The 27,715-nt window shown below is 38.8% G+C and overlaps 1 protein-coding gene across 3 annotated transcripts in view; it reads right to left on the bottom strand.

The window, feature by feature from the left end:
* lrrc4ca (leucine rich repeat containing 4C-a) overlaps positions 1 to 15,565 on the bottom strand; it is a 51,051-nt gene extending 35,486 nt beyond the window's left edge. Inside the window, exons 1-2 of one of the 3 annotated variants that reach the window (XM_082539345.1) lie at positions 15,486 to 15,565; positions 14,576 to 14,653 (exon numbers count right to left, since the gene is read on the bottom strand). The gene's annotated coding sequence lies outside the window, so the exon portion shown is untranslated. Of the gene's footprint in view, positions 1 to 14,575; positions 14,654 to 14,802; positions 14,855 to 15,485 lie in introns of those variants that run through there. The other 2 variants (XM_082539344.1, XM_082539346.1) reach the window with 2 other exon arrangements.
* Positions 15,566 to 27,715: the final 12,150 nt, after the last annotated feature.

The raw sequence follows: 27,715 nt of genomic DNA on the forward strand, positions 1-27,715 counted from the left end.
AACTTTCCCATTACCAAGGGAACAGTAGAGCTGAAATCAGCTCGGGTATTGTTGCTCTCCTGGAATAGCTGTGTGATTGAAGGCACACAGGTTACTAGATCTGCCATCACAGGCACCAGGAAATGAGGAAAATGTGGATAAACAGTTCTCAAAACCAGCTCCTTTGCATAAAGCACAATGAGATTAGTGAAAGAGAAAATGTGGAGCAGGATAGCGACGATAAGAGGGGAAGATATAACACTTAGTGTTTAGGGTATTTAGACTGGCAATAGAAGAAGAGAGTTTGGAAGAGTTCAACAAGAGTGGAAATGAATAGATTCCCTTAGACGAAATGAAAGAAGCACATTCCAAAATAATAAATCTATAAAGTAAAAAAAAACATACTGGGACATTTTGAATTGAATTATACCGATCATACATCGCATGGCTGTTTGTCAAGTATATGAAGTCAAAAGCACAGATTCTTTTTGATGTTTTCACTGAGAGACAGACATGTACCTGCTCTCATTGGTTGTTCACTTCATATTTCAGTAGAAGTTTGTCATGTTCACATTCTTGTTCATACAGTGAGACAATGCTCAGCTATCTGCCTGAGAAGCCTCACTACAGGGTAATAGAAATACTGCCTAAAGCATACTTTAATTGACAATTCACTATAAGTAACCTGGTTTTCTAAAAGAGGGTGACTGGTTTAAATAGACCTTCAGTGACTTTCTTTGTCCTCACACATCAGTCTGGGATCCTCCTGTAAATCCAAGCTACTACTACTGCATAACATAACGATGCCTTAGTAGGATTAGGCCTTGCAAACCTTGCAGTATTATTTCCATTTTATACGAAATACAGTGTGCTGTTACTTATAGCAGCAACTCGGTTGAATACTAACTATATACTATAACCTAATAATGTGTTTCCCTGATATTTATATCTGCAGTTTAATGTCTTTGTGGGACACCTCTTTATTTACCTTCTCTAATTAGGACAATTACTGTATATTTATGCTAACCAGGATATGCCCCTCTCAAACACTCAGTAATCTTTCATATGTAAGCATATGTGGTCCACCACATTTCATAAAGACTTTAATCCTGTAACAGCTCTGGGCATTGAGTTTGAAACATGGTAAATCACTGTGGACCCTAGCTGCACTGAAAAGGCAAGAGCTTTACCGTGGTATATCAAAGTGCAGTTCTCCATTTTAACACACTCTCTGAAGCTTTCTTTCTTTCTTTTTTCCATTTGTATTTCCTTTTCCCACATCTTTAGGGTTTTCATAGACATAATATCAACTAATGTGTGAGATGTATGGCCTTATGTATATTTCTTTTAGAAATTGCAATTAAACTGTCATTTTAATGCAAATTTACTGCATAATCCAGAAGCATCATTATTTCTGTGACTTCCTTGATTGGGTAGAGAAGGAGAGAAGGTTTGCCTGATCTTGCTAAATTGAATGACAACCAAAGACACAGCTAGAGAAGGAGGGACAGCAATGTCAAACACAACACCAAGTTAGCCAGGCATCTGGTGAGTGGAATTAACTTGCTGTCTGAGTTCACAAGCAGGTCTGACACACCAAAAGCTACAGCAACCACACTCAGCACACATGACATGTGGAGTGAACAGCAGTCTTCTTGGCCAGTTACCCATTTTCAAGGTGAGGCATTAAACTAAATGTGTGATATATTTTACGGTCAAATAAAATAGATAATGCTTTGTCCCGTGGACATTTTATCCAGACATTATGCCAAAGTACAATATACTGACCAATTTGTATTAAAGTATGCATTCAATCACTACTGATTGGGTTCTACGTAAACATATTTTCCTATATCCAGTCAAGCAGTTTTAGTGCCTAAAGCCAAATTCTAACCAATTAGAAAAAAGCAACAACATTTTTTTTAATTAAATTATTTGTGTGAGTGCAGGTTGAACATTCCCATAATAATGGACCTCATATACTGTAATATACCATTAGATATACGTGTTCAACCTTTGTAACTTCATGGGTTAAATTTATAATATAAATATGGAATTACATATTTCCCACAATGACACTAACACTCTTATGGAGTGTTCTTCCCAGTGAACTTGTCATTTATAGTGTAAATTCAAAAGAAAATGTGATAATATTTCCACTGGATCTATAAAATTCAGATCCTCAAAATCTAGTCAAAATCTGTCATCTGAGAAGCAAGGTTGAAATTTCAACAATCAATGAAACTGTTATTATGTGTAGTATTTTTTTGTTTTGTTTTTTAGGTTAAGGTTATTATAAACCTTTACCACTAGGTACCAGGTCTTAGCCCCATCATCCAGATGGTGAAGGGATCCACCGAGCCAAAGAAGGAGTCCCACTGGGCTTGGTTAGCTTGTGGGACTCCGTAGGCAGCTGACAGGTACTAGCAGGTAGCTCTGGGAGTAGGTGAGGCAAAAACTCAAATGTGGGAGGGGTTTGATGGAACAAGACTTTCAGTCAGCCTCAAAGTGATTCTGGCAAACTATCAGGTGAAAGTGGTACTCGACACACCCGGTTTACAGTGTGGGTGGGGTGCTTCTGACTTCACTGAGGATATGTTCATGGAGTGGAAGCATTACTTCAAGGCAATCTGCAATCACACTGATGCATGGAGCAGGCATCCAACCAGAATTTCTAGGTGGCGCTAAGGGGCAGGAAGCTTCCACCTTGGTGGCCTCAGAATCTTGTCTCTGTTTTTTGGAGAGATGACATGGTTGTTTTGGCAGGATTAAAAATGAGTCTCTCCAAGTCTGAGCCCAGATCAGGGATGAGTGGCTGACCCAAGTGGAAGAGTTTAAGTATAGGGGCCTTTATGAGTGAGGGGAGAGGAAAGCATGATATTGAAACATGGATTGGTATAGCACCTGTATCAATGGGGACTCTTTATCATTCTGCAGTTGTAGTTTGTAGTTGTCGATTTACCCACCTATGATCACAAGTGAAAGAAAAAGACCATGGGTACAAGTGGCTAAAATGAGTTTTCTCTCAGGACACGGTGGAGAGATTATGTGTACCCCGGGTGAGCTGGAGGAAGTGGCTAGGGAGAGTGAGGTCTGGGCTTCCTTGCTTAGGGTGTCCCTGTGATTCAGACCCAGATAAGCAGTAGAAAATGGTCTGATGATGAGGTTTTACCAAACAGCTGTTTCCACTGCTGCACACTACTGTTTGCCATCGATGAACAAGCAAGCAAATGCCCACTTGGAATTAGCAATAATAAATCTACCAGTAAATATACATACTGATATGTGTTTTCAGTCATTATCAAACTATATTTTATTTTTGTTATACATTGAATTCATAAGGAGAGACCCAGTGTCCCACTTCATGTTACTGTACCTCTGTAGCACTAAAAAGGGTGAAAACAAGACACTTGATATGAAGAAAGAAATTAAAATGTTCCTGACGTACAGTCGCTTGACAACACTGGATAAAAAATGCTTAATTTAATTCTAAAAGTTTATGCAGAACTTTCTTATTGAAGCATTCAAAACAATATAGTCCTTGTTACCATATTCCAGCATTTTTCCGTCGGTTAATTTGGATTAAGGTCCACTTCACAGAGGCTGTAATCACAATGCAGCTGATCCTTTGATGTTGTTACAAATGAGTACAAAAATGGCAGAACAGTGTTATGAAGATTTGTTCTCCTATTTCACTAGTGAGAACACTGTATCTCCCCTAAGTCAATGAATCTCGTTTTCTTCAGCATGATGAAATCCTCCATTGTCACGTTAAATGAGAGGATCGAGTATCCGAGCTTTTTGGGTTGAAAAAAGACTTTCTCCTGTTTGCCCAGCCATCCATTGAAGACTATTTGCATTTTTGACATTTATGGGTGTCCTTCCAACACTTGCAGTATAATTGATGTGACTTATACAGCTCATTTACAGATTGATAGCTGCCATTCTTAACTGGATATAATGAATACCTCATCACTGCACAAAAGTTACTGTGCTCTGACTTTATGCCAGAGACTCCACAGAGCCACTTTCATTCTTCATTAAAACCTAATTTGTCTTTAGAAGACAGAAGCCTTTTTAACACCCCCTGTTTTTATGCATCACTTTAGTCAGTACAAGGAAACACAATTTGCCATTAAGGTTCATCATTCAAAAATGAACACTGAAATGAAACTAAAGAAAGAATTCCAATTAAGAGAGAGTCACGTAGGGCAGGGTGCTGTGAAGTTTGAGGTTGATTGTCCACAGTACAGACAGTGATAAGGAAATAGCAAGACAGCAGTTCATGACTTATACATTCTGCATTTACGGAACTGCTTTGTCCTTCAAAAGACCTTGTCCTGTTATAGCAGTCAACCAGGCATGTCTGCTGTGATCTTATCCAGAGTACAATAGGAAGAGCTTGTTTCTATTCCACTTCCTTACTGAAGGGTTTTAACCTTTTTCGCTGTAAGGGGCACCTAACATTCATATGACCTCTTTTAACTACAAAACTCCACATTCCAATTCAAGCATTGCAAAATGAAATGGAATAGCAGAACTGTGCCTTGGAGCAAAAAAAAAAAATGCAATATGATGGCTTGGACATGATAGGGCCCTTATAGATTAAAGAAAGAGGTAGAGATGAAGCTAATGAAAACAGAAAGAAACTGACTCGCTTTTATGCTCATGCATGCTTAGTGTTATGCAAATCCAGACCATATCAGTGGGGGTGGGGAAGAGGAATGATTACATGCCAGTGACCATAGGCGTCCCACCTGTTTCATCAAGCACAGAATATTCTTTTAACCTGTCCACACTGTCCTAAAAACAGTAAGTCTCCCGAAGGGTTTTGTGAGCCTCTGCTAAAAAAAAGGTTTATTCTGGATTTTGTTTTGAAACGCATGGTTTAGCATAGTCCACCTGATTTCAAGTCTGTTTTTCCATCATCTTTTTCAGTAATTTTGCACAAAGAGACATACTTGTGGCTCAATATTTGTTTGCAAGTCAGGTGGAGATTTGAATCCCTATCACTTTTTCCTAAAAATAAAGTTGCAAAGGAGGAAACCCAAATCAGTGAAGCAAGGATAGTGCTTTCCAGAAACACAAAATGATCAAGTGAAGAAGAGCCGTACGCAGTGATCGACCTTTGTTTCCAACACCCACGCTTGCATCAACACAGACATACAAACACCATCGTTTACACACACAAACAGACACACACTCATAAACCTCTGTACTATGCAGCCCCAGAGAGAAAAGGCAATCCTCACACCTAATGAATATTACAATGAGCTGGATCTGGGTCATTAATATGACACAGTCGTTACACTGGAGCCCAATTAGCAGTCAACATAGAGCCTGGAACGTTCCCCTGTTACTATACATAATCACTATATCACTGCGACAGACTCGGAGCAGGGAAGGATCAAACCACAGTCACATACAAGGAATATCAGAGACTCTTCTATGGATAGCGCGACTCGATGAGGAGGTCACAGCTGTTTCATAATATTCAAACAAACTAGAAAACTAGAAATATTACACCTGAGTTCCACATGACACAAAATCCTCCATTATAAATAATATCACATATTATGCAACATCGTATGCTGTAAAATGAGTATCACCATTAAAACGTGATGATGTTTGACAGTAGATTACTTATGATTCAGCCCAGTGTGGGAGTTAGTAGCTTAGAAGTGTAAAGAAAAATCTAAAGTTTAAAGGAAGAAATATATTCCTTAAGCTATTTCACAGAGATCTGAGACAAAATTCCTGAGATCCAACCCACTTTTGTGCAGTTATGCTAAGTGGCAATTCAGTAGCAATAAAAATATGACAAACACTTAACAAGAACTTTGTTGTCTTCTGTTATGTGATTCCTAATAGGCTTCCCATCTGCAAGCACTGACACAAAACAGTTGGGTGTATTACTGCTGGGAATTATGTCTTAGTTTCTGTTATGTGGACACAAGTACAATTTTTCAGTCTGAGTGCCCAAAAGGAAAATTACATTCCCTAATATTTCCAGATTTCGCTGTAGCAATGTGATTTATCAACCTGTCCATAACCACCTCACGTGATGCATTTAAAACTGGCAGATATTTTTTTCAGATTGGCAGCTGCCAAATGGCTCTTTAACAAACATTTCTTTTTTTTAAAAACAGCTCAAAGAAAAACTCTGTGCAAGGAGTTTTGCTTTTGGCTTTTCTCTCTATGACTGCTTAGACCAATCAGTTTAATTTTGTGTTTTTATCCATTAGAATTACACCCTGATGTACAGATAAACATGAGTCATTCATAGAGAACTTTGTTGTTGTTATGTGTTGCTTTTTGGTTTGTTTGTTTTTTACAGCTTTCCAATTATCTTTATTGATGAGTTGTAACCAGGAAGAAAATAATTGTCTCCCAGTCTTAATTCCTGACAAACTGACAGTTTGAATGTTTAAGGGTTTCATATGTTTAGAATTAAACATACTACTTGTAAATGGTAAATGGCCTGTATTTGTATAGCGCTTTACCAGTGTTGGGAAGGTTACTTTTAAAATGTATTACAGTTACAGTTACTCATATTTTGTATTTTAATATGTAACGGCGGTACATGTATTCCGTTACTCCCCAACACTGCGCTTTACACATCCACATCTGACAGAGGCGAGGCTGCCGGACACTGGTGCCACCGGACCCTCTGACCACCACCAGTAGGCAACGGGCAGTGTTGGGGAGTAACGGAATACATGTACCGCCGTTACGTATTTAAATGACAAAATATGAGTAACTGTATTCCGTTACAGTTACCGTTTAAAAAGGTGATATTTAGAATACAGTTACTTTGTTGAAATAAATAGATTACACTGCGGTACTTTCCTGTTTCATATTGTGGCGGGTCAGGACTGTTTCGGTTTTGTTTGACAGCTACGTTCTGTTGATCCAGGCGGCAGCGTTACGGTTGCCATGGTTACAGGGTGACGCTCTCTCTCTGCGTGTTTCCTGGGTGAGAGAGGCCTTTTTGTTGTTGTTGTGCTAAGCTAATAGGCAGAATGCTACAGGTATACCTCTAAAGAATGTAGCATCATAGGCAGTGTAGTCCGTGCTGCAGGGAGAATGGACTGCCATACCCGTTATGTGTCTGTGAGCGAGGGAGGGAGAAAAAGGAAAAGTACGAGCTGTCATCAAGCAAAAAAGGGAGCTGGAAGCATGTAAATATAATAATAACCACTGCAGCCAAGAAGAGTGCCTGACGAGCCCAGTTGTAAGTAAGCTATTAAGACTCGACTGTACACCGTGTTCGTATTTTCCTCCAAAAACAATAAGTTAAGTTGGAGCAGCCTTTCAACGCCTCTCTCTGTCTCTCGCAAGCAAAGTTGACCCAGACAACAAAGTAAAGCTAGTTTTCGGCTACGAGCCCGACACAGAACCCACCGTATTAGCCAGAGGTCCCTTTACTACGGTTCGGAGCCGCGGACCTTCAGTAACCATAATAAATCACAACAATAGCACATTCATGTAGTTGTAAACAGCATGATAATATATTAAGTAATCCAAAGTATTCAGAATACGTTACTCTCATTGAGTAACGTAACGGAATACGTTACAGAATACATTTTGGGGCATGTATTCTGTAATCTGTAATCTGTAATCCCCACTGCTGTCAGACTCCACAACAAAGACTTTAACTGAACAAACACACACATCCACACATGTGCAATAACACTAAGTGCAATAATCTTTTCTGGCATCGTTGTATTTTTACTCAGTTGTATATAGCATTCGTATTCTATTTTTATCTTATTGTATATTTTTATTCTATTTTATTCTACTGTATATAGTATATTATTTTATTCTATTCTGTACAGCTGTGTACTGTATTTATTCTTATTGTATTCTAATTTTTGCGTCATAACTTTTGCACTGTCCACTTCCTGCTGTGACAAAACAAATTTCCCACGTGTGGGACTAATAAAGGTTATCTTATCTTATCTTATCTGTAATGGAATACATTTTAAAAGTAACCTTCCCAACACTGGCAACAGGTGAAGTGTCTTGCCCAAGGACAAAACGACCGAGACTGTTCGAGCCGGGGCTCGAACCGGCAACCTTCCAATTACAAAGCGAACTCGCAACTCTTGAGCCCCATTGTTGTCTATGAGGGAGATGAGCCATTAGCCAGGCATGCATGAGTTCTCTTATTTCCATCCAGCATTTTCGGCAGCTTTTATTTCTTTTCACACATGCAGTTGCAGAGCGGACTGACAGCCGCTGTCACAAGGCCTTGACCTAAGCGGCGAAACAGACTGGTACCACAGAAGACTCTATAGAGACAACTTGGATTAAATCAAGTGTAAGTCAATTCTTGTCAGATCAAAACTATCATAGTAGGGCAGCCTTGCCTACATGCAGGTGCTAGGATGAGTGACACATTAAGGTCAGAGTCTAACAGGGTGAGTGGGTAGTGAGAGAAAAGCAACAAAAAAAGATACTGAGACTCACTGATACACTGATGCACAAATCAAAAATATATCATTTATTTAAAAAATAAAAACACGATTCTGCGTGCATGCACATGTACCTGAATGAAAACGCATGATAAGAGTATAAGAGTATCTTTAAAGGTGCTAGAGTTGTCAGCAACACATGTTATATATATAGCTTGTTTTTGAATGATCAAAGATGCAATGTCTGTATAACTTGAAAGTCTAACAATGAGACGACTAACTGGTGTGTGACCATGCTGTGTTGTATTGTGGGGCTTTGACTGATGACCAGACTGATTGCCAGCCCGACTGAGCTTATGAGTTAAAAAGCTGATCTGAGAGACAGACGGCAAAGCTAGACCCAGATGTCCAGATCCCAGGCACTCTTTCTGCACTCTTGGGTCTGCAGAAGACACTAGTTTTGAAAGGCACCTGCATGTGGTTTCACACACATACATATGCTAAGCAAAAATCTACAGAGAATCCATTTGATAATCAAAATTCACATGCATGGCCATTGAGGACAAATCAACCAGTTTAGATTTTGCATGTAATGGTGTGCAAACAGCTTATGCTTCAAAGAGCTTATTAAATGTTAAAAATATAACCTTTTATCAGTCAGTGAATCAACAGGCTTATGTTCAGTGGCCAGAATATGTTGTTGCTTGTTTGGGCACCGTGTTGTACTTTTTTGTTGTAGATTTTTTTTCTCTTCCATATAAGTCATTTATGTTCCAACAGCTGAATCTTTTTTTTCTTTTATTGTGTCATTGCTTTCTTTTTCCAGGTTTCCTATGCTTTGATGCTTTCACCTGGGGACTCCAAAAACTACAATAAGGGTAAAAATAAGGGACCCCTAGTTAAGTGCTATTTTTGCTGTCTTGGAGAGTGAGATACAAAATCTGTGCATCTACCCAGCAGATAAAGCTTGCTATTTCTAAGGACACAACACTATCCGGACAAAAAAATCCTCCTATCCGCAGAGAGCCGTCAAATAAATATATATTTTTTAATCTCAAAAACAGTATATGTTTAAAGCTAAACACTTGCAACCATATAGACATGGCTTTTCCACCATTCATCATCCTCTTTCAGATTGATTATGCTAACAGGATTCAGGCTGCATATTACAAAACCTTGTTAAGAAAGTGAAGAAAGACAGAATTGTGGTGTTTAATTTTAAAACATCCGACCGTATCAAATTTAGATTTTAGTTTTGTCACTAAAGGCTGGTGTCCACTGACAACCTGTGTTTTAGTTAACAGCTTAGAAGCTGCCTTGGGATGTGCTAGTCATGGATCTGTTGCTATGCGACCACTAAAAACCTGTTTGAAGGGCATATCTCCAGTTCAAATGTTTTTAACTTTGAGTGTTTAGAGCACAGGGTATGAAGCCCCCAGCACACAAAGCTCACTCTTAGATTCCACTGTCAACAGCAAAAGATTGAGGAAACAGCACTTGAGGGGAAATGTCTTCTTTTGTAACCTGCTGTCAATTTAATTTTTGTCTTTTTTTTTAAACAATACTTAGATATCCATACCTCCATAAGGCAGATTCCGGAGAAAAGTAAAATGAGGGAGAAAGAGATAGCCTGGCACCCATTCCCACCTCATTTAACCTTTTAATTTAAGAGCAAGAATTAATGTGGAGGCCAGGGCCAGTATCACTTTAAACAGACACTGCCCAGTTGCCCTGAAGACAGGAAGAATGACTCCTCTGTGGTGCATACATATTAATTTGCTGTGGAAGTGTGTGTATCCGTGCATGTGCACATGCATGTGTGTGACAGCGAAAGAAAGAGGGAAAGAATGTGTCTGTGTTTGCCCTGTACTTATTAAGCAAGATATTATTAACCGAGTCATCACATCATTCCTACCTCGGGTGCTGTCACTCTCATTTTAGTAGCATGTGACATTCCAGTGAGGTCAAGAAAAGAGAAACTGGCAGTGAAGAGGAAGGTGAGGATTACTAAGTCGAAAAGACACCATCATCATGACTGGTAAGGTGGGTGATGTAAGGCAAGCGGTGAGTAATGACGCATCCTGAATTCAGGTCAGTACTCTTAGCTGAATTTTACAAGGGAAGCAACGAATCAGAGCAATTGTGATGGAGTTGAAAGAATTCTTTATTAGCCATGAATCACAGTAGCAAAAATGTTTGAATCTATGTTGATTCAAAACACCAGCAAACACCGCACAATGTTGCCACACCGAGTACACTTATCTACATTTCATTCAGTCTACTAGTGTTCCCACGATGTGAGTGGGAGCCGGGACAGAAAAAAAGAAGCAATGCTCTCTGACCTCTAGAATGATAGAATGGCACTTTTATGATGTCTCCCAGATTATTCGCTGAGATGGATGGGCTGAGCTGGATGGGCTGAGCTGGATGGGCTGAGCTGGATGGGCTGAGCTGGAACACCAATTGATTAATCCATCGGATGGTGGAATGTGCTGTGGCCGTCCCCCTGCTCAGCTGTTCTTTCTTTTGGACAGAACATTCAGACAGACATGCAGGAAAGGATGACTAATGAGCAGGGCTGCTGCAGATACCATTCATGGTGCATGTGTGCTGTGCTGTGCCCAAGATGCTTGCTTGTGTCTAGTTGATAAAAAAGAAATCTCAGGTTCAGATGATCTTACACAGTGGTAGAGTACTGTAACGACTACATGAGGAAGCCACTGATATAGTGCACTTACAGTGACAAAACTGTGACAAATTCCCACATTTTACCACAGCACTCTCTTCAAAAGATTACATGCGTCATCCAGAAGAAGAAACTGAGGTTAGCTTCTTTATCACACTCACAATAGCTGCATAAGATGCAGATTTGCAACACTGTGTCAGTAGCCATCACATTAGTAGTAATCCACCGCTGGCTTATGAAAGCATCTTTCAGATGTTTCCTTTAAGGTGACTCTCTTCTCGCCTACCTCTTCAGCTATGCATGATTAATCAACATGTCACACCCACATGTCTAAAATCTGCAGTCATCAGCCATGACTGTGGATTTTAGACATGCACTTCCAACAGCTTCAAAATATATTTTTGCTGCTTCTGTCCTATTCTCGAGCTCCACACACTTACAAGTTTCTCTAATATAATATCTATGTGGATATAATATTGCCATAAACCCTGTGCCACTATGTATAGTTATGCTCAACGGGGTGTTTAATAAAAATACATTCACAATACTAAAATCCAAATGTACCGTAAGCTAAGAGCACAATTAATTATTACTGCAAGTATATGGTTTTAGCTTGAGTCCATTATTATTATAATTAATTATACCATATCTATCAACATCATCTTCGTATGAAGGCTCCTTTCACCTCCAGCAACATCTTCCACCCCATGCAGCAGACTGTGACAGCACTGAGCAGCTCCTTCAGTGGGAGACTGCGGCACCCACGGTGTGGGACGGAGAGATTTCGCAGGTCTTTCCTCCCCACTGCTGTCAGACTCCACAACAAAGACTTTAACTGAACAAACACACACATCCACACATGTGCAATAACACTAAGTGCAATAATCTTTTCTGGCATCGTTGTATTTTTACTCAGTTGTATATAGCATTCGTATTCTATTTTTATCTTATTGTATATTTTTATTCTATTTTATTCTACTGTATATAGTATATTATTTTATTCTATTCTGTACAGCTGTGTACTGTATTTATTCTTATTGTATTCTAATTTTTGCGTCATAACTTTTGCACTGTCCACTTCCTGCTGTGACAAAACAAATTTCCCACGTGTGGGACTAATAAAGGTTATCTTATCTTATCTTATCTTATTATGGCTTTCAGCTCCTATCTAGCCTAGCACTCAAGACCCCCAGCATTGCACTGCTGGTTTCCAATACAAAAGGGAGTAGATAACGGATCACTGTAACTGTTCTCTTTCTCACTGAATGAAACCCCCTGAGAGATTTTATACCCAGAGAAGATGAAAAATGTAGGGGTAGTTCCATTATTGATACAAGTCCCCGGTAGTGAAAGAAATGAATGCTAATGGTGTCCTAAGCCAGGCTTTACAGAGATTAATCCGATTTGAAAAATGAACATTTTATTATAAGGCACACAGTGCTGGCCTTGATCTGAACTGAGTCACAAGCTGAGGAGGGGAAAAATGACAAAGGGAGTGTGGGGAGGGAACATGGGTATACAGCCTGTCGCTTTGCAAGACCCTGGCACCTTATTGCAATGGTGCCCTTTCCCAGATGACAAGTTCATTAATTTTCTGACGCGGCTGCTTGGAATGATTTTCAATAGATAAGTCAGACAACAATGGCTAGAGAAATTGGACATGAAACAGATGTCTATGGTAGAAACATCATCAGCCGAAGACTGGATTTGTGTGAGCAGCGGAAAGTCCCACTTGGTCCCTGAGTTGCACCTGCTCTAAGGCTATTTCCTACTGTTTAGAAGGACTAATAGGGACACACTGGAGATACAGTTGTTGTCCATCTAGTGTAGTGAAATAAACAAGCACTAATCCAGAGTGGCCCAGTGAATCAGTCAGTTTCAAACCCATTTGCTCCTTATTTTGGCTGGATCCTTACAACCCATAGCTACAACCCATTTCCCTCTCCAAGAAAATCTCCACGGGGATGAAAAAAAGGTTTGAGTAGTGTTAAATGGGGAGGAGGAAGAGTCTCTCTGCTTATTACTATGAATCACTCTGTACCAGCTGCCAACAAACATCAGCAAACTTGGGAAAATGTAGGGGGGATTTATCTTGCATAAGCCTCTGACAGGGCAAAAACATAAAATCAGCAGTCTAATTTGTCTCCCCAAGGTGATGCCACTCCATCATATGGAGGGCTTTCCTTTCAAGTGGGTGAATAATGTCTGCCATGTTTCTCACTTTCACAGGTGAGAGATGCAATTTATTCTTTGTCTCAAGAGTGACAGCCACCTCTATTTATGCTTTTACCACCAACACTGGTTTGTCACCTTCTTGACAAACATCTATTTTTAAGCCCACCACCAACATAACACACAACCAGTGGCACTTCATGTACTTATCTGCATATTTTATGAGTTGTGGGTGTGGTGTATGTATATGTGCTGGGGTTGATACTTTAATAAAATGTTTAATCTTTAATTCGAGGAGCAGGTAAAATGAGTCAGATTACAAAATGATTTACAAAACATGTTGTGCCACATGAAATGCTATGAACTTCGCCAATATCACATCTGTTGCTTAGTTGCACACAGTCAAGGATATTCTTCAGCCTTTTTAGTGGTTGTGATTCTTGAGCCATTATCTATAACATCTATGCCTTTTCCAGCTGAGTAGAGGATGAGTGACTGCCGCCACTTTTAATTTCAGCACCAGGAGAAAGGACAGCTCCCTCTCCGGCTACCACGGAGGGCGGTGAACAAGTGCTTTTTGTGTAAGGGACCCCGAGAAAAGAAGGGGGAGGGTGGAGAGGAAGAAAACACAATATTTGGTCATTAATCAATCGTCAGCTAGGTCATCCAAAGCTTGGATTTTCAAATCTAACTTGAACATGTTTTGGGTCATGTTAAGTATTTTTCGCGGTTGCTGTAGCGTACAAGAACACGTGCTAAAACATGGCAGACTTTCCTATACTGAAAGTAGGTTGAGCGCACAGAAGTACAGACTGGATGGATTGATAGGCGGGTGTAGGTATTGCAGGTGGCGTGTCCCCGTTTAGTCACGTTACAGTGTGAAAAACCAAAATCAGATGCTTTAAGTGCACTTCCATTCACAAAGATTCTTCTTTACCTGTTTAATTTAGAGGCTCAAATCGGTCTCTCCCTTTTTCTTTTAAGAGTTTAAGACATCTAATCTTGATACTGCGCACTCGAAGACGCGCAGTTAAAACAAGCACACCAATGCGAAAGCGCGCGTCATTCCATGATGCTCTGAATCACCCTACAATTAAATATCTCTTCGTTAGAGGTCGCAGTATAAGTAATATAAATGGCAAAACCTCGGGAGCGCTGCGTGCTGATTTTGTACATATCAATCATCAAACAGCGAAGATAAACTTCCGCATTTTGACATCCAACAGAGCGAAAGGGCTGAATAGGATAGTTATACTATAGAGAATAGTAAGACATTTAGAAATATGCTTTCCCTCCCAGTACATTATAACCAATAACTTACTTATTTACAGAGAAATGCCAAGGTCTGGAAGATCTCCGCCGGCGAAGAACAGCTCTTCTTCCGCTGCCTCCGCAAAAACTGCATCGAAAAAAAAAATCCGCAATACTCAGGCAGTTTTGGAGAATCCTTTGTTACCTTTGCTTTTCACACTCATTTTCTTCCACGTCTCAACACGACTTTGTATGTAATCCAAACATTAGTCCGGATGCAATGCAATTAACTCTCACAGTGATGATAATGCATCCGATATTTCCTCCCTTTTCAAGACGCACATTTCAGAAGGCACCCACAAGTGCCATTGTTGAAACAACTCGTGGCAAAGCGATGCCCACTGTGGTCCAAGATTTTCTCCAAGTGACGACTTTTTATTTTCTCTCTGATATCAATAATATGCTCTTAAAGCCTTTCATGTAGACCTTACGGTAGACCATCATCCACACGTTGAGCTGTTAAGGTGGGGTTATTTTAAGAACCCGACTGCTCGCCTACGTGTCAAATGTAACTTTTCATCAAGTCCCTATTGCTTCTTAGCTATCAGCCCTGATTAAATTTCACCGCACAGCCCAGTGCGGATTTCAAGATGCTTATTTCTCTTCCCCCTCCTGGTTTTACCGATAAAAAGAAGTTCCGCAGTACAGTGATTGAAAGGGTATCCTGTAGGTTGGAGAAGTGATAAAGTTGTCACGATTAGAGATAATCTCTCTCTTCAGATTGCTCCGTTCTCCATATTTAAGAGGGAAATTCGTTATTCTGGGATGCAGCATCGGAAGAAAAAATTCCAGGCGGTATCCTTCAGAAGCCTTTAAAACCCCATCACAAATTCAGGCAGCGGCTCCCAAGTGTGAAGAGCCTTCGTTATACACCAAAAGCTCTATTCTTACATGTTTTCCGAACGGAGCTTTGATCTCACCTTGTCTGGACGGGAGTTATGGTTCATCAAAGGCTGTCATCACTTCTGCGCCCCCGCTGTATATTTCGGATATTCGACCCTCGCCTCTCCATTGATGTGACACACACCGGGGTAAGGTTTTTTTTATTTAATGTTTAATTTTTTTTTAGGGTTATTATCCACAAATGGGTGGTTGTCCAAGTCCAGGCTTCCTCTCTCTCTCTTGTAGACTGCCGTGTGTTTTAGGCTGCTTCACAAAATAACCCGTTCCAAGACGTGCAAGCAGGCTGTATCCATCGGTGCGCTTTACTGTGCCTCAGTGCGCTCAGCATTTTCGTACCAAAATAAAACGCCGGGCGCAGCACGGACGGACGATGAATTGATAAGTTCAGGAGGGGGCATCATGTAGGTTACCTCCCACTGACAAGCTGCTTTCTCCAACTGAGACTGTTCCGCCAGTCACTGCTGGTGGATCGACTCTGCCGTCAACCGCAGGACTGGAGCAGCGAGGGCAGGAGATATTGTTTTCCCTCTCTTTCAGTCTTCATGGTGCTCTCTTTGAACTTCTACAGCTTCTAAAATTTCACCGTGTGCGTTCATGTCGTCCTGAAGACTGGCATTCATTAACCGATTCTTTACCATCGCCCCTTTTATTCACTGGTCAGTTTAAAAAAGGGGGAAACAAACACAAATAGTTGTTTATTAGTGTGTGCGTGCGTGGCAGAAAACATCCAGCAGGCGAGCAAGCAAGCAAGCGACAGAGAGGAAGAAAGAGAGAGAGTGATTTAGCTTAAGTGCAGAGACAGACAGATTCCTCCCATGTGTATCTTGCAAATGGGACGCCACTGCCACCTACTGGTTCGCTTCTGCTGTTAGGTGTATGGTATTCTGATGATGGCCTCGGGCAGATTGTCGCATAGGACTGCTCTCCCATGACAGACTAGATTTTGTTTATATTGGGTTATTTATATCATGTCTATTTGTATTTTAAAATGCTGTAAGAATCATCAGGAGAGAGGGGCCTATGCTATACTGCAAATAAAACAAAGTAAATGAGAATGAAAGATAAGAGAAGAAACACCTTTGACAATTCTGGAGGTCGATTAATATGTGTTATATTCCCTCACAGGCTTCAGCACCTTAGAACTTATTTATAAATGCTGGCTGAGTTGTACATGAATTATGAAATAGGCCTACACGATGCAGTTTTTTAACATGGCGGCTGACACCAAAGACTTCAGGTCTTCAGGAAGATTATTGCTTGTGAAGCGTTTATCTTAGGCAACCTGCTGTACTGCACATATGCTAAACTCAGGTATATTATACAGCATGTATAATAGAGCAAAGGGAAAAAAGCAAAGCATTTATTTACAGATAGGCCAGTTACAGTATGTCTTATCTTGTAGAGTGTATCCATTCATGAACCATGCAATAAGAGATGTGAGAAAACATTTGAATGCCAGACCAGGGATCTGTCGATCTAGCTGTCAACATCTGATCTCATTTCCCTCAGTGCTGAAGGCGTTGCATCATTCATCTGTCTTCATAACTGTCGACCTGCCTGTCTGTGTGTCTGGCATATGGTAGTAAAGAGCACCGCCCTCTTTGCTTTCCAGTTGAGGGAGACATCATTAAGTAAACCCCCCTTTTCAGTAAAATCTTCTTGCTACATATTTGCCTCAGAGCATGAATTAAACCTTTTAATGTATAAAATCGCTTGAGTATTCAAGCACGCCATTTGACATATTCTTAACTAAACCATCACAACGAACTGTAGCTATTTGCACAGTTACACAATTTATTTATTTAGTTTTGCTTTGGCACATTCAATTTTAAAAATGATACCACGTGAAAATGTCGAGTGTCTAAAAGCAGAAAGGTGTGGGAAATTCAATCAATTTAGTATAATTTAGCAAATATAATTTTTGCACATTTGATGTGAATTGCAAAAACAAAACTAAAGGCATTTGCCATTAATTCTTTGTTTAAGTAGAGAATATCATTTCACTCCTTTTGATCTTTCTAACGTTTTTTATTATTATAATACAAGTATTCTCTGTGGTCAAAGTTAGCTATAGTGTTTCATCATACAGCAGGACACCAGTGCTGCTTGAGTTGGAATATATATGGCTGGACAAGCCAATCAGCTGTTCTCAAGCTGACCACTGGTAGACCACATATCAGAATCAGAATCAGAATACTTTATTGATCCCTGGGGGAAATTATTTATATCAGGCAAGAGGTGAAGGTGGCTTTAGTACAGAGTAAGACATGTGGGGCCAGTCATTCTCAGAGTGACAAGGGCAAGGAATGCTCCCTTACAGACTAATGGTCACCATTGGCATTGTAAAAATGATAATTGCCTAACAAGAACAATATGAATTACACACACACAAACACACAGTGGTGTTGCAGGCTTCAAAATGATTGCCCTTTATTTTATTTATTTTTCTTCCTTTTATTATCGCTTTGCAATGACGCCCTTGGAAAAAAGTTTTTGTTTTGTAAGAAGAGAGGGAAAAAGTAGTGCCAGTGGCAGCTTAACACAAACATCTCTTCCTTTCCATGACAATATTGCATTGTCAGGAGCTGAATAATTCATGTGTTGGGATGCAATTAGATAATGTTATAATCATGTTGGGTATTTCTTCGTGTCTCGTTCAGTCACTCAAAAGAAAATGTTTGTACATCCTGAACTTTTTCTCAGGCTGGACAAAATGTAGACATATGTAACTATAATATAATGTTGCCCAAACATTATGCATATGTTGGCAGCTGTATCATTTTATATAGATTATACACTCAGCAGCCAAAATATCAAAACCAGTGACCGGTGACAAAAGTTTTTCAACATTTTATCAGAATAAAATGCTTTGCTGGGACACTCTGAGCCCTGGCATTTTTGTAGCTGTTGGCTTCATTCCATAGCCCACCTAAACACAATTTCAGACCAGGCACAAAATGTGCTGTACCTCACCACCAAAAGTGCATAAGAACAACTTGACACAAAGTCCAGAATTTTTACTTTGCTCCCAAATTCCAAGATTTAAACTAAACAAGCACCAGAACAAGAAACAAGAATTCTCCTAATAACCCAGAGGACCCAAAGACGCTGCACAACCAGAGGCCAGATGACTAAAAACACCCTCAGAGGTTGGTAGCCATGTGTAATTCTGCAGCTCTAGCAACAAAAGCAAGAAATCATTTGACTGACTAAATTTTTTAAGTTGCGTCCTCATTCACCTCTTGACCACCTACTTCACGGTTGCACAAACAGCAAACCTCAGTTTCTTTTTCTGATCTAACCTTCATATTTAGAATGATCACTGGTCATGAGAACTGGGTACAACTCAGAACCCCCAAAAAAAATCTTCAGTGAGATTCTTGTCGTTTTTGCGGATATTTACAGGATCATGCACTATAAATCTGTCCCCTGTGGACAGACAAAGAATAAATGGTGGGTGAAAATTGTGTTTGTGTGACCTAAAACGTTGAGTGTGCCATCTGCCCATTGAAAGCCCAGGAGTTTTTTGACCACTCCAACACACTCTTCACTCAACGTTCGCCCTACTTCTCCTCGCTCTAAAATTCCCATTTCTCCATTATTTGGTTTTGTTATTTTTCAGTTGCATTGCAGATTTGATGAAGTGCACAATACCCTTCCCATTGTTTAGTGTTCTTTGTGATTCTACATGCTCACATATTTAGTGAGAAAGGGGTGCTGTGGCACCTACAGCTGCCCCCTCTAAATGAGGCTCTGAATACATTAATAATGTGTGTTATTTATTTTGAGATCTTCCATTCATTATTCATGATGTTTTTGGAGGGTACGAGACATCACAAGTGATTTCCTGCAGGGCTCAGCAGCAATAAAATAATGTTGTAAGGTGTGCGAGAGATAGGACAGAAAGGCAAGACTGCAGGCCTGTGCATATTTCACTAGTTGATCACTTGTGTAATTGTCCACATCCATATTTACTCCTTTGCAGTCACAAATCGTTTTGAATTGGGTTAGCGTGTAGAGCCAATGGAAAATATTTTACTAACGCCACAGTAAAGTTGTTTCTGAAATCCAAAGCAATTCATCATATTTCACAGACTTGATAATTAGTGCATCAGTGTGTTTCTCATCCTATTTAATGTCCACTTTGATCCTCACTAATCTCTAACTGTACCGCTTATCAGTGGCTTCCTTTGGCCCATAAGGCTCATGTTAGAAGAATGAATTTGTAGTTTCCATCTTTAACCAGTTTTTGCTCAGTTTTTGATTCATTCATGTATCTGGAATTAAAACAAAAAAAATTAAAACCATGGTTTAAAATAATGAACTCTAAAATGTTCTAACTGTGATACTAGAGTGAAGGGACTGAATAACTGGCTTAGTTATTAAATCAGTTCATCATTAAATAACCAATATATTACAAATCATGTCTTGGAGCGTTGCCATGTGCAAATGGTACCTGTTAGCATGTGTACTGATATTAACAATGATAAAACATGAACATTTATCACACAAATTATATACACTCACTGTCCATTTTATTACCTTGCAAGAAGCAATTCCTTCTTTCATGCTTTCTTTGTCTCTCTTTTTTTTTGGAAAGAAAGAAGCACTCTGTAGATCAGCAGTTTAAGAAACATCTGCCTGACTTACAACCATGATTTAAGTCACATTTCTTACTTTCTGGCCCTTGGTTTGAACTTCAGCAGACAACCATTTAAACTTTTTGCCTCTATTATGGCTCAAGATGTGCTTTGAACATTGGTTGAACAGAAGTACTTATGGAATGAATGAATGGCTAAATAAATTAATGAGAGCCCTTATTCTCATTGCAGAGACACTACAAATTCTGAGTCAGTTGAGGTTAATGAAATCTGTAATGAGATCCCAATAAAAAGCATTTTACATAAAGTTATTAAATATTTCTAAGCGCTTCTGTCTTTTAAAAGATGCTAAACACTACATGCACACTGCATATCTATTCAACCATACTTCCAGTGAGGACAGCACACGTTTTCGCAGAGCTTCCTCAGACTATCTCTTTGATTTCAGGGAGGCTTGCAAAGAAAAGAAAGGAAAGGGATTTTAACCAACATATTATATAAATAATTTAAGCAGTGCCATATGTTATAGTGCCAAAAATTACATAAAAAAAATAAAATAAAGTCATATATTACATCCTTTGAAATACTGGATAAAACTGTCATGTGCCAAAATTTGTTTGAGAAGTTCAGAATATATTGAAGTCAATATGTTTTTTTGATAAGCAATGAACTCCTTTCGCAAAGAAGTAAACTTAAGCTACCTTCTATTTTTAGTTTAAATAATGTACAGTGGAAATGAGTAACTAACATCATTTTTGTGAATATTAACAAAATCATTTTTCATGTACAAAATTAGCCATTTTGACCTCCCCATACCCATCATGATTATGGCTCAAATAACTTATCAAAATCAAAGATTCATTCTTACTTTTTCAGTGTTTTCTCTTTGAGACCATTTTATAAGTGACAGCAGACGAGTTGTTGCCAACCATATTGCCAACTGACTCTCTGCCACTGTTTGGGCAGTAAAGTACAGCCCAAGCAAATATGGTCTGACAAACTTTCAGGGTTATGTGAGGTTTGGTTGCCAGAATGCGTGGGCATTAAGAAATTATGTATTCCTTTTAGCCAGTGTGTAACTTCTTTTGTGGATTATGGCTAAGTATCAGAATTTAGTGATGCAAAGATGATGTAGGCAGCTGAAATATGCTGTGTAAAATTTGAAAGGAAAAAAAGGTGATAAGGGAAAAAAACAGATTTATGTTATAGATGATATGTGATTTAGTCCATCCAAATTATGCATCTGAAAGTCACATTCTTTAGCAAGTTTGGTTGTGTTGATTTATTTCAAATAATGATTTTCAAATCCTTAAAATAAAAACCATATTATTTACTGTACTTGGCAGATTATCATGCTGAATCCTGAGCTATCCCCACTACTTTAATGTCAGAAATTAAGCTTTAATTTATTAGTCATCAGTTTCCCCAATCACCCATTATAATTTTGATATCCCCTAATGAATAAATATTTTTTATGCCCTCATCACAAAACGTGAAGTGCCTCTGGCACAATCATACATTACTTTTTTTTAATAGCGGATAGTGTTAATACAGTGTTAATAGTGTTAATAGTGACACTGTAGACTGTCACATTAAGATGATCACTGAAAAAAAATTAACAATAATTTTTCCATACAGACCTTAATGTGAGTGTTGAAGGCATTTCATGTTGTAATTATGGTAAGAGAGCTATCGCTGCATTAGTGCAACAGTGTGTCTTTGGAATAAAATACAGTGTACAATGTAGAATCTTCATCAAATTACCCAAAACGAGCACAATTTGAGTCATAACCATGAAACCAGTTACATGACAATAGGTTATCATCAGTGTTGGTCAAGTTACTTGAAAATGTAATCAGTAACTAATTACTGATTACTTCCTCTGAAAAGTAATCTGCTACTTTACTGATTACTTATTTTCAAAAGTAATTAGTTACTTAGTTACTTAGTTACTTTTTTAAAAAAATGATTTACAACCTGAATAGGTAATAAAGCAATAGATCTTTCAGCCCAGTTCTATTTTTTCTGCATAATCCATCATATAAAATGTAATCAAATGAAAAAGTCTATTTTTGAAACTAGTTTTATTAGTTTTAATCCATTAACTTTACACATCAAGCAAATATTAAATTATATGCAACATTCTCTGACTGGAAGAAATTTGTTTAACATTTAAACCTAATTTCTGCATATTCCAGCATATAAAATAAAATAGTTTTTTGTGTTTACAGCAGAAAATGAATAAAATCAAAGAGTCAGCGCTCCTGTTGCTCTATTTTCACCTGTATAGCAGGAGTGGGGCAGGCGGAGGTTTGCCCTGGTGCAGGTGTGTCGTAGCGGTTAGTGGAAGGATCTGGGAGTTTCACATTCCCGTGGCAGTGTACTGTCGGTGCTTGCTTGGAAGTTTAGGGGGATTTTTTTTGCTGTAAAAAGAAGTTTTCTTCCCACGCAGTGAGCAGCGGACGCTAATGTTTTTGTCACTTTTTACAGAATCAAATTCAAAGTAAGGTCAGTACTTCCACGCTTTAAACACTGCACAGGCATACTCTCTGCCGCACTCCTTATATCATCCATTGTTGATCTGTACACAGCTGTTGTCACGAACGTCTCACTCGCTTACATCATTGTCATGAGACACTCTTGCAAAAAAATCACGGTTTTAGTAACGCAGCGTGCTTACGGGAAAGTAACAGTAATCTAATTACCTTTTTTGCAATAGTAATCCCTTACTTTACTCGTTACTTGAAAAAAGTAATCGGATTACAGTAATGCGTTACTGCCCATCTCTGGTTATCATCAGCATGCTATACATCTCTTCACAGCTCCCATATTTCTGTTAGAATTATCTGCTAATGCACAACCATTAAAGGCTTAGTAAGTTTGCTACTGAGGAAATCTTGAGTGACAATCAGAGGATAAAGATTTAAGCATGACATAAACCTTGTAATCCTGTATCATAGCAGATTTAGATTTGGTGTAACCTCAGTTTCAGCTTATTTATCTCCACGGCCATGTCTCTGTTCTTGCAAAACAAGCAGTGTTCTAAACAATGGTATACCTATTCACATGTGAGGCTGGGAGCAGATTTGCAGCATCTGGATCTGACGGCCGATCCTCTCTCACTCTAATCCTCTGTGTGGCTGTATTTCTGCTCAGGCTCATAAGGGATCGAGTGGGCCATCTATTCACAACCTGCCTGCCATAGGGCAGATAAACAGAGGGGAAAAAAACAGTAAATGGCCACTAAACCCCAAAGAAACATAAGTAGTGCACATCTGTGTTTGCATTTTTTTACTTAGCAAGATTTAAGGTTAGATAAAGACCATGTCATTTTTCAGTGGTTTCACTTTGGAAAAATGATTCATTCATTTACTCAGTGCAGTGATTGAGGTGTAGATTGTGTGAACCTTTCCATAGCAGTTTTAACATACTTGCGTTTAGTCTTTTTTTTTTTTTTAATTTTTAATAGATTTCAAAATGTATTAAATGTATTAAACTGAGTATAGGTCTATGAAGACCTGCCAGGTTTGTATATATTATTGCCAATATAAAAAGGTATGAAAAAACAGGGCATGGGGGGTACTATGAATTGCTAGTGAGCTGCATTTGCATTTGTAACATCTGCAGTAAACAGTGATGGGTGAATACAATCAACATTATCCAGTATGTCATGTAGTCTGTGTAACATGATTTTAATAGCTTTAGTAGGTAAAAATCCCCCTGTAAAGACTCTCATTGACACCTAGCTGATGTAAGTAATCCAACCATTAATCATACTTGACTTTAATAATGTGTAAATCATCATTATAACATTAAGGCTAAACTACACATTGGTTGGTGATTCAATCAATCAATAAATCTGTCTCAAAAGAATCTATAATTGTATATGTGAAAGGAGCTAAAAAGCATACGGATGCAGAGAAAACTGTTCAGAAGGCTCTCATTAAAAGTCAATCCTATGCCTTTGACTTCTTACATGCCAAAATCCCAATGTAAGCTTAAAAAAAGCACAAGTGGAAAGGAAACATGCAACATTAGGTGTTATTAGGTAGTCTTTATTTGGCTGCTATAAGGTATAACCTTGAGAGGTTGAAAATAATTCAACACCATGAGGCTCCCTCTTGATCACCTTAATCATCTTTCTCCTTGAAAGGTCATTTACAGCCTGGTTAAGTAAGACAATGGGAATCAATGCCTGGTAAATGACAGCATTCAAAAGAGCTGCTTGTGTTAATGCCTAATGGGCAGGCTAACAATATTTTAAAGTGATTAGTAAGAAGAGGAATAGAATATGGAGCCAGATGTGACACGGGATAAAAAACTCTGACCATTAAACAGCGGATGACCAGAACATAATTTGCCACCTCTGCACTCGGCTTAGTTACTAAATGGCTACTTCATGATTACTTTTTAACCTTTTTAAACCCTCTAATAAATCAGCTAAGGGTAAGATGATGTCTTCTAAGCAATTCCAGTAAGTCTGGATCAGAAATATACCTTTTTTTTGTTTTAAATTAGCAGTTCAAAAACAGCTGTCAGGTAAAAAAAAACTTGTAGCAATTGTAAAACCTTGTGGATAATATCATATGTTATATGCAATATGATGTAAATAAAGTTTGTTAAATCTATATGTTAAATCTATATCAGCTCTAGCCTAGACTGGTTTAAATGTTATAGTATGGTTAAAAATATTCAACCAGTGTTACTTTATACCACACTGAAGGACAACGTTTTTGGGGGTCATTACATTTTCAAACACACACACACACACACACAATAAGTACAATTACTTTCTCTGTGGAAAAAAAAAACATTTGGGTAAAATTCAAACGTACTGCTTGTTGTTCTTTTATCAAGACAAATGTTCATGTCAGGTTGTGGGTAAAGTAAAGGAGGACGTCTCAGTGATATCCAATCAGAAGTTTTCTCCATATTCAAGGATTCCTGCAATACATGCAATCTATGCATTTATACAATAAACAATCTTCCATTTCAAAGGAAGAATGCCTTCAATTCTGACTACTTCAGCAAATAGACAATTAATATGAAGAACTTGAGTGAATACCTAACAGCTGTTGCCAAAAAATGTGAAGGGCATGTACTGTAGTGTTCTTTATGAAATGTAAAGATTGCTTGCAGGTATTACTCTTCTGTTCCACCATACCACAAAAAGCTGTTGGCACAAACAGCCACTTGATCTCTGCCACTTGCAATGTGACTAGAAAACAATATTAAAATATTGTATTTCTGTTTGGAAGAGGAAGAAAGTGGGATGGATAGTAGATCCCCCTGCCAAAACAAATTACTCACAAGTGGGATGGAGGATAGACCACGCAAAGTCAGAAGTGCAAATCCAAACTTTGAGTTGCTTCAAGTGACTTTAACGTTATAGCAGTCTAAATTACAGTCTTTCATCTTTAAAGTTTTATTCTGATTTTTTTTTTTACATATGTGATTATTCCAACATTGCCATAAGGTTGGAGGCACAGTCGCCTAAAACTGGACATCTACTATCATGCAAACCTCACTATAGTGGGCTCAACTAATGGTGCATTAGATGAATCCAATAGCTATGGAAAAATTAGAAATGTTGCCAAAAACAGAAAATCACGAAGAAAAAAAAATGTATTGATATATGGGTCTCATTTTGCTTATGTTTCTGGTCTTATTTCGTTTCATTTAGATTGATGGCCTGGTTACTCCACTGTGTAAAGTGAAAAATTAATCATAAAAAAGATACAACCATGTCCAGAGCACAGAGGTGGGTAGTAAAGAGTTACATTTACTTGAGTAAGTTTTTGAAAAAAAATGTACTTTTACTTTTTACTTTTACTTGAGTACATTTGTAAAGAAGAAACTGTACTTTTACTCCGCTACATTTGCAAAATTCGACTCGTTACTTAAAAAAAAAAAAAGTTTAACACACTAGATAATATGCCGCCAGTGGAGTTTCCGGTAACTGTTTTACCAAACTGTGGCCGCCCAAGCGTTTCAAAGTAGCGGACACACGGAAAGAAGAAACATATGAAAACATGGCAGAGCTAGTTGTCTACACTAGAGCTGAAGAGGATGAACACCCTTGGCCTCAGATACAAAGAATGTTTCGCTAACAGCTAGCCTGGTTAATGACGCTAGAGTCCCACGCACATGCAAACAGCTCGTCTCTACTGCTTTAACTGTTAAAACAGAAGGCAATACTGCGGGTGACATGATTTATTATGTGAAACAGCAGCTTGTTTAGTTTAAACAGTCTGCATTAAGCTGGACAAACACTGCGATTTTTTTTTCAGTCGCGTTATTCAGCTCCTGCTCAAACTGTACAATTGAATGTCAGGGGTTAGAAGTTCATAGATCACGATGCAGGGTCTCACACTATACGGCCTGGTGCTCTGATGCGACTTGAGTGCTCAAACTGTGTGTCCATAACATGAAGCTTATCATACAAAATCTGTCCCTCGCTCTCCCTCTCTCTGTCTTTCACTCACACAGGCACACACACACACTACCACCATCAACTTTGCTAAATTACTAATGAAAAACATTGACCAGACAGGTGCAATTGATCAGCAATGTCCATCCAACTCTTTTCATGGTTGTTGTAGTCGTGATAATTTTGTGAGGCCACATTGAAAAGCCTCGGATACGGAAGCGTAGAGCTGCCACCCAGGCAAAAGAAAAATAGAGCTATATCACGTTATGGGAAAAGACGAGAAACACAGTGATGCCCAGAGTAACAGCCAAACAGGATGATCTATTGGCTAGCAGTCCGGAATTAATTGCAAACTGTTTGTGTGGGATATGAATGACAAGATTTTGTTTTTGGACAAGAGTTAGTAAAAAACATCTCCAGTGTGATCAAATCTTCTTGCCAAACATCTGCAGCTTGCCAGTGTACAGCACTATAATGACCAGAGCTAATTCTATTGAAAACCATACATCTTTCCACAGGTCTCAACTTCATCAGACATCACCTAGACTCAGAGCTGGATGAGGCCAGCGCAAACAACAGCCTAACCGACTAAGATGATGGATCCATGGGGTCAGGAAAGCCAGAAGCAGGGGAGCTGGAGAGGTACCTTTCATGTCCATTCACTGGAGGTGTGGATCTATTGCATGGCTTTCCTCACATCAGGAAGCTGTCGATTAAAATCAGTATAACTCTTCCTGCATCTGGAGCTTGTGAAGGACTTCTCAGTCATGCAGGACTCCTGTTAACTGCTAAACAGTTACAGCTTCACAGCAAGAACCTTGACAGCAAACTGCTGCTGAAGCTTAACCATCACTTCACCGAGTGAAGAAATGGCACATTTTTGCTAAATATGCAGAAATAAATGCGCACTTATACAATTTATGGTAAACTGAGCTGCCTTGTATGTTGAAGTTGCCTCGTTCTAATGTTTTCTCTGAGGCTGCTGTGCCATTTGGAGCAAAAATGAATATAAAGTTTACAGCATATCTTGTCGCTGTATATTGTTTGCACTGTTTATATATTTATATTATTTACTGTAGGTATTGCTGAAAAAAGCTTTGTTGTGAAAAACTGAAATCTGGAAATTAGGATTTTTGTGCCTTATTTTTTGATGTTTTTACATATATTCTATTTGAAAATACTACAATTTGTATATTTATTTATTTTTGTTTGTCTG

Source organism: Aulonocara stuartgranti (genome assembly GCF_965226115.1).
Source record: "Aulonocara stuartgranti genome assembly, chromosome: 7".
Taxonomy (NCBI): domain Eukaryota; kingdom Metazoa; phylum Chordata; class Actinopteri; order Cichliformes; family Cichlidae; genus Aulonocara; species Aulonocara stuartgranti.